The sequence below is a fragment of the Castor canadensis genome, chromosome 1, assembly GCF_047511655.1.
Source record: "Castor canadensis chromosome 1, mCasCan1.hap1v2, whole genome shotgun sequence".
Taxonomy (NCBI): Eukaryota; Metazoa; Chordata; class Mammalia; order Rodentia; family Castoridae; genus Castor; species Castor canadensis.
In genome coordinates this window covers 185,047,559-185,062,628 of record NC_133386.1, presented here as the reverse complement: position 1 = coordinate 185,062,628, position 15,070 = coordinate 185,047,559, and the positions used below count along the sequence as shown (strand labels likewise).

The 15,070-nt window shown below is 35.5% G+C and overlaps 1 pseudogene; it reads left to right on the top strand.

Annotated features, from left to right (window-relative positions):
* The first annotated feature begins 13,371 nt into the window (after positions 1-13,371).
* LOC109676218 (ADP-ribosylation factor-like protein 5A pseudogene) lies at positions 13,372-13,892 on the top strand (annotated as a pseudogene).
* Positions 13,893-15,070: the final 1,178 nt, after the last annotated feature.

Here is a 15,070-nt window from a genome sequence, read left to right as displayed (position 1 = left end):
TCATTTTCAAGAACAAATTTTTCTCCAGAAACTTCTTGTCAATATGAGGCTTGAAACTACATCTACACCAGCAAATATACAAACTGCTGTACAATTTATTTCAATACAATCTAGAGTACATACTTAGTCCATTATGTTCCTCCCCAATCCCATCTACACTTTCAGTAGCTTGTGTTGAAAATTGTGAGCTGGTCAAAGAATAGGAAAATATAGGAAATGATAGATAAAATGGACCCCTAAATTTTCCTTATATTATGTATTTCTTCCTCTCTCTTAGCAAATTTTATTCTCTTCAATGGACTAGAAATATACCTTGCTTTCTTCCGAAGTGAATATACTTCTAGGAAAACATCTGGTAAAATTACCCCTTTAGACGCTGTTATCTTTGCAAGGATCTCAAACTAGAATGCTTCTGAGTTGATGTCTTAATCACTAGAATAAACTCACCCTTTCCTTTTCACATTGGAAAGAGAAATCTAACATGAAATATCTGTCCTTGAAAATGTGATAGGCCTGGGAGGGCATGATAATGGAAAAGATCCTTTTACCTTCAATTGCTCATACTTTTAACCACTCTTTGGTTTGGAAGTTATCAACCACATTCAGTTTCAATTACTAGAACAAGCTTGTTTTTCTCATGTATAAGGACACATAATTTTATATGAATTAAGAATTTCAAATACATATGATTTAATTAATTTGGAAAGGGATTTTGGTCTTGGTCAAATATATAATGATCAGTTTTAGTCAACAGCCACCATCTTCTCTGGAATTCTTTTTATTTCTAGCTACTCCAACAATCTTGAATCTTCAAGACACAACTGCAGAGAAACCTCCTCCCAGAAGCCTTAAATGATCACCTTTCGATGAGGAAAATGTGTGTGCTTCTCTCTAAAGATATTTTTGTTATACTGTTGCATATAATTACTTAAATGCAATTATGAATATGTTTCTTTTAACTTCCTTCCTAGAAAAGAATTTTGGAAATGTAGATGTTATCAGAATAATATTCATTACTGCACCAAATGCTATGTCTTCTATACTTAGGTGTTTAGCAAGAATTATAAAATTAGACATTCTTTCTTCAGTATAAAATTGATACATATTTATCTGATAATTTCAGTATTCTAATTATAAAACATATTCACATCACTAATTTACTGAAAGCTTCTATGTATTGTGAATGACAGACAAATATTATCCTAATTTAAAAACAAAAAAAGGTCTGAGAGACAAAAAAAACTTGACAACTCGCCTCCATGACCTCGTGTAGAAGAAGTGCTCCGTACTGCTTTACACTGGCATGAAAGACAGTGGGAGTCAAATGGATGCAAAATAATCACCTTAAGAATCTGCTGTTGTTGTAGCACATGGATCAATAACCCATAAGGTATGCGAGGAGAAGTCTTGACGTTTTTCATATCCTTCAGCTAATGCATGGTTTGGTTGAGTTTTTCCAGATTCATAAGAATTTTCATCAGGTTGCCAAAGAAATCAGAAACAAAAATAGTTTTCAATAGTCTGAAGCAAACACCACCAATGATAGAGGACATATTTTGTGTCTACGCTTCTAACAAGAAAAAACAATTTTAGGATGGCTATGGTGGTCAAAACAGACAATATTTTGTGTTGGAGGAAACAGAGAAAAGATGAAATGAAAGCACACAGAAGGTAGGGATTGATGAGAGTGGAAATCTAGTCAGATGACTCCTTCCATGCTTCTACATCGTACTGTACAGGACCAGTGAGAAGCTTCACTGCTTCTTAGGATTCTATCTTAAAGATCTCACACTTCCCTAATTCAGTTACACTAGACTTCTATATTTGAGAAAATCTCTACACTCTATTAATATGTAGCATGTATTGTTTTCTATAGAAAGAAAAATAGGTTACTCCATACAACCTCTGCTCCAAAGCGTAAGTTAAAGTGTGACATAAACTACTCACCTGAGCTCCTCACTGTAGTTGCATACCGTAACTCCTGCTATCTTGCTAAGAGTGAATCTAAGAAGCTGCCTGGCCTAAAGGTTGGAGTTCTTCACCTAATTCAATTCAAGTACCAGTGTTTTGAGTTAGTTGCCTTAACTTCCTGAAATTCATATGTATATAAAGAGAGAGAGGGAGAGGAAGAGAGAGAGAGAGAGAGAGAGAGAGAGAGAGAGAGAGGGAGAGAAGCACTACTACTGTAGTTTGAACTCAGGGCTTTGCTCTTGTATGGCAGAGGCTCTACTGCTTGAGACATATCTTTAGTCCTTTCTGCTCTATTTATTTTGGAAATAGGGTCTTGCTTTTATTCCAGGCTGGCCTAAACCATGACCCTTCTATTTTACTTGTCCCATCATCTCTGGCATGACAGACATGCCACAACACACATATTTTTTCCATTGAGATGGGATCTCACAAACTACTGTACCCCTGGCTAACCTCAAACCATGATCCTTCCAATCTCAGCATCTTAAATAACTCAGATTACAGATATGAGCCATCAGTGCCCAGCACTAACCAAAAAAGAGAAGCATTGTGGAAGAGTAAAGGTAGATAACATTATAAGTTGAAAGAGGTTGAGCAAGAACAAATGTTAAGGAAAAGAAACATTTTTACTAAAATTATTTTCAGAATTGCCTATACAATGTATGTAGCATATTTTCTTTCACCATATATAATATACATGTATTAATTTACATATATATGTATATGTATGTAAATTTAGAAATATATTTACATAAAGTACTATTTTATGCTTTTCTTATAAGGTATAAATATATTATATTTAGCTTTCTCATATACATATCTGCTGTTAGCATTTCTGAGAACTAGTTAGTCACATTTTCAAACTAAATCTCAGATATGGATCAATTACAAAATTGTATCATGATGATACCATTTATTTATTTTTCTTTATTGTTGTGATGGGTGAGGGTACATATGGCATTTACACAGGCTATTCCAACATATCAAATATATCATGCGTGTATTCACCCCCTCAACCATTCTCTTTCACTCCTCTCTCCATTTAAGTAACATGCAAGGAGTAAAAAGATTTGAGAATTATTCAACACTCCAACATCTCAAGAAATTGTGATAAAGTGTGACATACGGAATGCAAATCTCCCTTCACACAAAACAATGATGACTTTCTACATCCCCAGTGCTTACTAAAAGTGTGACTTAATTTCAAAAGATGAACAGTTTCCTGATGTTTATATATCATTGAATTTAATTTCTTCATGAACATTTAAACTTTTAGAAACATTGAGTAATTGATTTTTTCCTGTGGATATATTATATGATGTGGGAATCATATAGTTACAGGAAATAGAAATTTGTTAAAAAATATTGGAATAACCTGTAAGAATGACTTTGTGAGCTAAAGATGCAGATCTGTCACTTACCAGTTAGAGGAATCTCTAAATTAGTATAATTTGTCCATCCCTTTTCTAGTGCACCCTTTCCATAGAATACCAAGGGGAAAATTCTTTCTGCTTTCTAGAGGGAATTATTACCATATAATGATGTAAAATAAAAGTTTACTATTATTCCCTAAATTTATTCTTATATTTTGAATAATATACACCTTGAATATTACAAAAACTAACTTTTGATTTTCCCATTCAGCTGTAAAAGTAGCTTATACTTAACATACTTTGAACCAGGGTTTGGTGATGTTAAGTACATCATGCACATGCAAGATACTGGGAAAAATGCTAATGGTTGGTGGAGAGGGTGATAGACACAGGAGGAAAATAGTGTCATTGATGAAAGATGAAATGGCTTATGCTGGAAGAGTTCTATTCTCTCTGTACTAGGAAAACAGATTTTCTAGTTTCTGTAATATACTTGTAAGTACCTATCAGGAGAGAAGGAGGTGTGGTGTCCTGGAATCAGATTCTATTCTCTGTGCTACACACATGTCCTTCTAAGTACATGTAGTAAAAAAACAATATTATTGTTTTTGCTTTTTTGTGTGTGATGTAGTATGGAATGCAGTGTCAACCAGGAAGATGCATTTAATTCAATCTTTGAAAAACACCTGGTGTTATAGTCAAAAGATATTTAAATACTTTCACAGATACATCCCACTGGTTCATGATGACTTAAGGTGACTTTTAAGCTATCTCAGTGGGAGCTGACAATTTACAACTAATAGGAGTCCCATTTCTTTTTGGATGACTGAAAACCAATTTTCCTTTAGGAAACCACAACTTGTTCATATTTAGTACTTAAGGTTTGAGTAGTATTAGCTTCCAAAGATGGGAATATGACTCTTAGCAGTCAATCAGAAAACATCTCCCTGAGTCTGTAATGATCAGGTCAGGAATCTAGTAGCAAGTGAGAAACAAATTTAATACTTAGGTTTGTTATTGAAAAAAACTCATCCTTTTTCTTCCTATAACAGAGTGACTTAGAGAACAGACTTGAGCTTGATTCTTCTACAGTCTTACAATGTGTGGATAGGAGCTGATATGAAATGAACCAATACAAAAGAAAGCAGAGCAAAGAAACTAGCAGAAAAAAAGTAGCATCAATCCTAAAACATTAAAATATTGCACATAGTTAAATCTACTGTTTGTTGTTTTCCTAATATACTCTGCCGAATCTGAAAAGTAACCACAAATATCCCAATTTGTAGTCTATAATTACCTTGCTTCTAAAAATAAGTAATTCTCATCATGTACAAATATATTATGTATATTATATATACATATGCTAACATATATATATAGTTTTAATTGGTTTTCAATGTTAAGTAATTTACTATACCTCAGGCAGAATTATAGGAATTTATTTATTTTTCGTTCCATATTAATGAACTAAGTTTTTTATTGTTGTTTAATTTATTTGTCTTATTTGTAGAGATAGGGTCTCAATATGTACTACATACAACACTTAAGCTCACAATCTTTAACCTTGTTGGCTTCCAGGTTGTTGGAAATAACTAAGATTTGTATTAATTTTTGAATATAGTTGTGGAATAATTTTAGTTATGCTTGCTTTATTGTGCATTCATTTCAAAATCTGTACATCTATTTTCCTCTGAATTGAATACTTGACTATTATGAACATGCACTCATAATTTTCAAACATGTCTTCTAGGAATATAATTGACATTCTGTAGAATGTACCAAAATATTCATTTTTCTAGGACAACACCATACATTTACAAAAGAAGTCCAGAAAGTATAAACCATACAGTGATTAAAAAGAATGCTGGAAAATTTATGAACCAAGTAATAGGTTCCACTCTAGAGAAAAGGGTCAATTTAAAGAATGTTCAATTTTGTTTTTGTTGTTTTTGTTAAATACATGAATAAATTTGTAAGATGTAAAATCTTGGGCCTATATTTTTAATACCAATATAAATGTCAATTCATTTGCATCATATACAGAAGAAAAAATTTTGAGCACTAGAAAAGATTGATGTCTTTGAATGAAGTGGTTTTCTTTGAGGTTTGTATAAGTACTTACTTATACTTATTGGTATAAATAATACCAAGATATATGCTAAAAAGAGTTAATTTTAAGGATATGATTTAACATCTATTAAGAAGAAGAATATGAATAAAAGTTATCTTTTACATTAATTTAAGATGCCTTGCACCAATTATTGGGGGCTTAACATTGACATACCTTAGAATAACGTATAGAATGTTAAGTTTTTTCTTTCCTAGAAGTTGACCTGGGATGATAAGTCTAGCAAAGTAAAATAAAATATCCTTTTTGAAAATAAATCATAATAAGGTGTATTGTCTTTTCTTAGCAATTTGTTAAATAATTCAAAAATAAGTTAACCTCTAGACTCTCAAGTCTTATATGGACCTGTTACTTCCTAATGGAAGGTTCTCAATGCACATATTTTTCCCATAAGGAATTTCTCAAAGTGAAGAATTCAAAAAGACAGCCTGAACAAAGGTTTATCTTCATCATAGTTCATAATTTTAAACTTCAAAATGACTAATTTCCTGAGATGTACAGATTTTTAGACACATGCCAAGTGTTTCCCTATGGTGCAATTTTGTGGGACCACAAGCTGTACTGAGATGATGACAATGTGGTAGTTTTTAGATCTGCCCTAAGCACAGATCCCTTGGAATTCCAGTTCCTGTCTCTGTCTCCTGACCAGGGATGGGGAAAGCACATTCCTAGAGGTGGATAAAATACAATGGTCAATATCTCTTTCCAACATGGTCCCTTGGTCTCAAAGGTGATGCAATGCTTTAATTATTCAGAATGCTGCCAAAAACAATCCACACTAAGGGGCACTGTTGATTATAAACTCCCTAGTGATAACTTCTAACAAGCAACAGTTTTTGGCAAGAAGCTTCAGAGCTGAATCCTACTATTGACCTACTGAAAGTGGCTTTGAATACAGGTCCCTAAATTCCTTCCACCTGATTAAAACATCCTATATACTTCTTCTATCAGTGAACTTGCTTTGTTTTTATGCTTCCAATGATTTGCCCAATCAAGAATGGTCACTAATACCTCTTTCCTTTATTCTCATCCATAAATTCATGACAACATTTTCAAGAACATCCTCCTGAGATGATTTTTCTTCCCTTCCTCTCACTGACAGCATAGGCACAGGTCCATCCTCACTGAAGAATGCGTATCCCTGGGAATTTTCCAGTACGTACATGGTATCTGTATTTTTGACATGCATATGTTAATGGCACTGGCAGTCTGTTATCAGAAGATCCTGGTTTTTGTGCTTCAAATGGAAAAACTCAAGCAGAGCACTGAATGGGGTAAGGTAAGATAGTTTTATTGAGAAAAGGGAGTGACCTATACTGCAAGGTGAGGAAAGAAAAGAAGAAAGGCTGGGTATGTCATTTTTATACCACATTGAATTTGGAGATGGAGAGACCTCCACCTCGCTCCTCTCACCTGTGGACTAGGGTGAGGAGTCTTGAGCCAAGAGGGGGTGCAGTCCCAGACTATCCCCAACAAAGCCTGCTTCAAGTAGATAATTGTTTTTCAGATTTGAGTGTTTGGTGAAAGCTTTTGAGTAAGGATGATCTGAAGTTCAACTTCAGCCTTCATATTCAACCAATTTATTAGGTAAGACTTCAGTATTTGACAAGATGTAAAGCCTGTGAGTTCTGATATTTCTGCCCTTCAGTTTGGATACCAGCATATCCAATCTACATAATGGTACTTTCATAACTAGCCATAGAAATTATATTCATTGTAAATATATGAACATTCCATTACAAATATTGATGAACATGTAGAGAACATCTCATCTGTTTTATTTTTATCACTTTTGTCTTCTTATGGATATCAAATTCTAAACATATTGATGCTCTTATCATACAAGAAGATATAATGGTAACCTTTACTCCATAATGCAAATACAGGCAGGATAGCCATCCTCTGTCCAATGATTTCATGCCAAACCCCTTATCTCAGCCCAATTCCCCTGTCCTATGCAGTTGTAAACTACTTTTTAATTGTAAGTCCTTTACAACTGGCTCTTGAGGCAGTTGATTGATTTGTGAGCCAAAGCCCATATATAAAGCAGGATTTATTAGATAGAAAGTAAAGGCTACAGCCAGAGCAGTGAAGCAGAGCCCGGAAATTGGTAGCTCGCTGCTCAGGGGAAGGCTGGGCTTTTATGGACATTTTAACACTGGGTTAAGTGGGCTCTTTTCATTGGCCATGGATTCCCAGGCTTTCTTAAATGAACTGATCTATTTGTCTCTTATTGTGGGGGAGGGAACAATCTTGACAGCATTTTGCTCATCAGCCGTGTGGCACATCTATCAGACCCTGTATCTCTTCTTCAGGATGCAGGAATGAAGATTTATAACTTCTTCTCAGGATGCAGGAATCATAGTGCTCTCCTTGGGGGATGAGATACTCACTCATCTGCTTTAGGTCTCCAGACCCAACAATACCATGCAGACAAGTTCAAGAACTGAGGAGTCTAGAAGTGATGGCCATGGTTGTTATAAATCCTCCCTCCCAGATTAGGACTGAATCCTATAATCTGAAAGTCACAATGGAAGCAGAAACCTAAGTCTGTGGACGATGTAGTCCTTGTTCTCCAGTTTCTGGGTATTTCTCCTGATAAATGTGTTGGTTGAAAGGAGAGATTAATTTCCTAATTCCCAATCATACAAATCACAAGATTTCCAAAGCCTCCTCCAACACACAGGGAGGTAAACTTCTGAACAGAATCCAAAAGCATAGTTACGTGCCTCCAGATATTGTAACCTGTTTGTACTTGAAGCCAAACAGGACTGAGAACAACAAGCCTAGATCCTCTGAATCAAACTGTTTCCACAGACTCCTCCCGACACTACTGGGAAGGAAATGCTGAGCAGGCTCAGAAAACAATGAAAAGAGCAGGCAGAGCATCTCTGTCCTTCAATTCTCCCCGAGAGTGCAAAGCTCAATGCTCTGTTAACTGTCTCCACTTGTTGAGACATACATAGAAACTTCTAGTTTTGGGAACTTTCTGTCTCTGGGTGCACAAACAGCAGGGCTTATGGAGCAAGTGTTAACATCCATGATGCACACATTATGAAGCTCCCTACAACCAACAATGAACCCTAGTATAAAAGGAAGGGAAGTCCTACAGGGAAAGCAGCTCAGAAGTGGACAACTGATCTCTCTACAAGACATTGCATGTAGTTTTTCTTGATCTCAGGAGTTCTGGGGATCAGTTCCAGTACCTTGAGCCTATGACTAAATACTCAGATACTGAGTCATGTATTCCTAGTCCAGTGACTAAGAAATAGCAGCTCAACCCTGACATTACACCATCTTGTCTGAGAATTGACAAAACTTAACTGAAGGTCTACAGGTGAATGAAACTTCCAGTCAGCAATTTGACCTCAGATATACAAATCCTAATGCAGGGACACAAGAAATATGAAAAATAATATAACATCACTTCTCTAAAACTCAACAACTCTATAGTAATGAGTGAAGTGGATTCAATCTCAGGGAAAGAATTTAAAAAAAAACATGATTGTAAGAATGTTCAATGAAATTAAGGAAATTCAGAAAGCTCTTAGAATTCAAAGCACACAAGATCAGAAAAAAAAAAACTTCTCTGGGCATATTATAATTAAAACATTAGGCATATAGAACAAGCAGAGAATATTGAAAGCTACATCAGAGAAATGCTGTTACCTATAAAGAATTAGAATATTAGAATAACAGCAGCTTTCTCAATGGAAAGTTGAAAACACAAGAGAGAATGGAATGATTTAATTTGAACTGTAAATGAAAGTAACTGCCAACATTGAAGCAAAGAGTTGGTTGCTTGAAAAGATAAGCAAGAAAAAGAAATGAAAGAGGCACAAATAGAAAAATAAGTGAAATTATTCCTATTTGAAGACAACATGTTCCTATTTATAAAAGACCCTAAAGACTTCACTGATAAATATTTAGACCTGATAAACATTTTGGTGAACTAGCAGGACACAAATGAAAATTTAAAATCATCATTAACTTTCCTCTATGCCAATAACTAACAGACTGAGAACACACCAGGGAAACAACCACAGTCCTAACATCTCATAAAATTAAATATCAGGGATAAAACTGAGGGGAAATACACCTCTATAATGAAAACTTAAAACTTTGAAATGAGAAATTGAAGACAGATAAGACTAGAAGTCAGAAAGACTTCAAATGTTCAGGGATCAGCAGAATTAATATAGTGAAAATGACTATAATAATAAAATAATGGATTCAATGCAATTCCCATTAAAATCCCAATGTAAATTTTTACAGAAATATAAAAATTATTCTTAAAAATAATATGGAACTGCAAAATAACCTAAATGGCTAAGCAATCATGAACAAAAAGATTAATGCTAACTTCAAATTACACTACGAAACTCAGGTACAGTATTAGCATGGTTTGGGCACAGAAACTGATGCATGGACCAAAAAAATAGAATAGAAGATCCAGAAATAAACTCAGACAGAAATAGTCATCTGATTTTTGATAAATGCTCTAAAAATATACATTGGAGAAAAGATATCCTATTCATCAAATGGTTTTTGGATATCTGGATCTCTACATGTAGAAGAATGGAATGAGAGGCCTATCTCACACTCTTTACAAAAATTAATTTAAATTGGATAGATGATCTTAGTGTAAGACATAAAACTTTGCAACTACCTGATAAAAACACGTGAATATATAGGCACAGGAAACATTCTTGAAAATATTTTAATTGCTTGATATTAAGAGCAACAATTCATAAATGAGATTGCAGCAAATGAAAAAGTTTAAATACAGCAAAGGACACAATTGCCAAACTCTATAAAAACCTACAAAATGTGAGAAAAATATTTTCAAGTATTCATTAGACAAAGTAGTAATATCCATAGTGTATAAAGAGATTTAAAATTAAACAAAAAGAACAAACAGTCCAATTAATAGATGATTTTAAGTATTCAAAAGACACAGTACATAGATCCAAGATGGGAACTGGGACACAGACACAGATTACAGCACTCCATGGGTCAGGGACCTTGCAGAGACACTGGAGACACACTTGGCTGAGGTAAAGCACCAGGGAGAGCTGAAATTTAGGCACCCTGAACCCTAACGTGTGGAAGGCTTCTCCATGCCACAATTTATTGAAAGAACAGCCAGGTCTCTACCCCCTGGACCTCCACACTGTGGGCCTGCCAGCTGACGCAAGCCAGGCCACTGCCCCACCAGGATCTTACCCCATAGGCCTGCCAAGCCCCTGCCACACAGACTGGCTGGGCCGCAGCTCCACCAGGCCTCCATCCTACAGGTCCACTGGGCCTCCATCCTACATGCCCTCTAGGCTGCTACCATGCAGGCCTGCCAGACTGCTGTCCATTGACCCACCAGTCCACCATCCCACCAGACCACCATCCACTGGCCCACTGGGCTGGCACCCACCCTCTGGCCCGCTGGTCCACCAGGCCTCCAACACGTAGACCCAGCGGGCCACCGCCCAGCAGGCCTGACAGGCCACCACCCACCCGTTGCCTCTCCAATCCTGCCTAGGAGACACAAACAGGACTGGATGCTAAAGGAGTAACACCAGATCAACTAAGACTGTAATTTTACTGTTCCTGAATTAATGTAATTAATAAATAAGAAAAAGAGATGATTTCCATGAGTGAAATCAGAGTTAGTATAATTGTTTCTGTTTCACATCTTGTGCATTTGTCTGATTATCAGTTTATATCTATGATGATTGGCTTAAAAACTTAATGGCTTTAGCAATGTTCCTATTAGAGATTTGCCTACGTGAAGGTCCCTGGATTCCAGAAAAGTGATTTATGCTCCATCTGGCCAATTCTGGGTGACTCTAAGTACTAGGCACTTAGAGTATCAGTGTTTTCTATCTCCATGGCATGCAGCAGATTCATAAGGAAACACATCAGAAAAAAAGATTCACCCCAGGAAGAGACAATGTGATGGATTAGAGACACCCACAATTTTCCTGCATCTCAACAAATCTAATATAGTACCTCAGATATGTGATACAAGGAGAAACAGAAGGCTTAGAACATGAGGTGAGGAACATGTAAAGTGAAGATAGTTAGAGACCAAGAGAAATTGAGAAATATTGAACTTTAGATCTATAAAAGAAACAAAAATATCTAATGTACAACACTAACCAAACCAGAAGATGGGGAGAATTCCACCCACAGGGCAACAAGCAAAAGAAATGAAGAAAATCCCTTAAAGGACCCCAAAGGCACACATAAAATGACACTCTGAAAAAACTATTATAGATAGATAATCATAGTATATATAAATACATATATATGTATGTATATTGTTTTGTTTCACATTTTGTGCATTTGTCTGATTATTAGTTTATATCAATGATGATTGACTTAAAAATTTAATGGCTCTAGCAACATTCCTATTCAAGATTTGCCTACATGGAGGCCGTTGGACTTCAGAAAAGTGACTTATGCTTCATCTGGCCAATTCTGGGTGACTCTAAAGCCAACTCTCCCACTTCCTGGATTCCACAACCATAGTCAAGTTTTACACTCTCCACACAAGTACATACATATTTGTATTATGAAGTAGCAGGATACAAATGAATATTAAAATAGCAATAACTTTTCTTTATGTAAGAACTTGCAAATGCCACAATGTGCCTCACACAATACAACAAAAAAAAAGAAGAAAAAAAGAAATATTAACATGGGAAATATGCATACTGTATAGCAAGCAGCCACCACAGATGGGTCTTACTGTTCCAGTTGACTAACTCATCAACACCATGGAAGAGAATCTACATAAGGAGTATCTTCAATAGAAGGCTCTCAACAGGTAAGAGAAGACGACTCTTCTCTTTTATAATTTATATGCCCAGTCACCAAAGGCCTCCCCAAGTAAACTATTTTAGCAAATGACCAACCAAGAATAATTATGACCCCTGAAAATTGTCAATGACATGAACTCAGACCCAAAGATACAAAATTACTTGGGTGAAGACTGCAGTCAATGAGCATGGCATTGCCCAACTACCAAAGTAATCACCCAGCATACTTGCGTGGAGAGTGTAAAACTTGTTAAAGGCAAACCTGGAGCTACCCCTCACCCTGAGAACCTTCCAAGTATGATCTGGTTAAAAGAGCAAACTTTGTAGTTTGTGTCCTGTCCCATCCCATGCCTGGTATCATTGCCCCATGATCTTGGGAGAGAAGAACAACCCATATCCTAGCACCCCATACCCCCATAGCTACTGCCGCAATTCTGAAGCCAACTTTCCCATTTCCTGGATTCCAAGACCATAGTCAACCTGGTGCTCAGGCTACACTCAAGGAGACTTGCAGGGAAGCTCAGGCATCAAGGAGAACCAGTCACAAACACATTGCAGAAGCAACAGGTAGATTCAGAACATCAGAGACTGAAGGATAACATCTGACACTGATGTAGCTCAAAGTCTACAAACCATCCTGCACAGCAAAGGAGAAATATTCATCTTTTTCTATTTAAAATGTTTTCCTGATTACTCTGTCTTTCTCTGTAATAATTATAGTTTGTCAACCACACTATTTTCTTCTCATTCCTTGAGTCCATATATTTACTCTCCTTTTTCCTGTCTTCTTCAATTTTCCCTTTCCTAGCTAATCTTTTATCACTTAACTTTCAATACCTATAATTTTAATACTATTATGCTCTTAGTTTATCATATAAAATATTAGTTTCTTTATTCCATAACCTTACTGTAGTTTACCTGATAGTTCCTGCTTTTTACTACATTTAAATATCCATTTATGAGTGGCCTGTGAGGCTCCTCACAGACACCATGGTGATGTCCACGAACCAGGTGAGTGTTGCTGGGGCTTGGCAGGGGTCATGGCCAGGCAGAGGCAGAGTCCCCAGCACTCTGCTCGAGAATGCCAATTCTATTCACTAGGATATGGAACCCAATCAAAGTGTCATTGTTGGGTTGAATAATGCAGGGACAACTATCATCCTTTGCCAATTTTTTGTAATTGAAGTTGTACATGCATCTCCTACAATAGGAAGTAGTGTAGAAGAGCCAGTGATTAATAAAACACGTTTCCTAATGTTGAATATTGGTGGTCAAGAATCAATCTGTTCTTTCTGGAACACTTACTATTCTAACACAGTTTGTAAAACTTGCCTTGAAGACTATAGATAGAAAGATAATTTCTATAACTAGAGAAGAACTCTAAAAATATTAGCTCTCAAGGACCTAAGGAAAGCTGAATTGCTGATTTTTGCTAATAAAGAGGATGTTAAATAATGCATGACTAGAACAGAAATCTCCAGGTTTCTGAAGCTAACTGATACTAAAGATCACTAGTGGCATATCCAGACAGGCTGTGCTCTTACTGGAGAAAGAATATACCAGAGACTTGAATGGATGATGTCACGATTTAATATTAAGTGATATCTACTGACCTCTTCTCATAGACATTGTATAAATGAAAAAGTGCTAGACTTTACCTGAAAGTTGCAAAAATTAATTGTTTAAATATATTTACATAAACTAAGCTTTTTCTATGAGAAGAAAAATTAAGATTACTATTTGAAAACAAAGATGAAGTTTCACCTTACAATTTGCTTTCCATTAGCTCCTTCCAAAGTACAATATCAAAGTTGCAACTGACATTTTTCTCATATTGAATCCTCTCTGGACATTGGATAGCCTGTGGTAAGCACAAAGGCAGAGGAAGAGGTTTTAAATTTAAGATCTTTATTATCAGTATGACCCTCCCTCGTTGAATGTTGTTCTCTTCTTGTTCCCTTAAATCAAAATGCAGATCATCACAGATATTTTTTCTAATTTTTTTAAATGTTATATTACTTATGAAAGTACTTTGTTTAGAGTAGTGTATGTATTGTGAATATGCATCACATTCAGGTTAATGATGTTGATATATGTTCTAAAGAAAAGCAAATAACACAAAAATTAATACTATTCTTAGTTATTACCCTAATGAGATAAGAACTGGCATTGGTGTTAGATGCCATTTTGTACCTTACCCTATGTTCTCTGTATTATATTAATGGGGTCCCAACCCCACAAATCATTGAGCTGCTCTTGAAAGAAAGAGGACAAAGCTTGACATTGTATACCTGTGTTTTATTGATCAGTGACATACACGGAAATGTGAAACCTGAATGTGTGCAGTATTAATCATATTCTTAGCTATTTTACTGCTAATAAGCAGAATTTAAATTGAGTAAGTATCAGATTGTTCTTTTGACTGACCTTTATGCCTTCTAAATAACTGAATAAATTAATTATTTGATCATAAATTGTGATTAAAACTATCAAGTGATTTCTTCTTAACTGAAAAAATTTAAATTATTGTCTTTATTATTGCTCTCATCATCTTTTTCTTCTGAGTGTGAATGAAATAGTTACCCAGCCCAACAGGTGTGCAAATTACAACAGGATAATACAAATATATGAAAAAGCAATTCAATACAACACCTCAGAAAGCTCATAACTCCTCAAGATACAGAAACTGCCAAAATACCAGAAAAATAATTCAAAAAATGTATTTTAAAACATAACCAATGTCCTCAAAGAAGATCAAAAATAAGTAATTTAATAAGCAA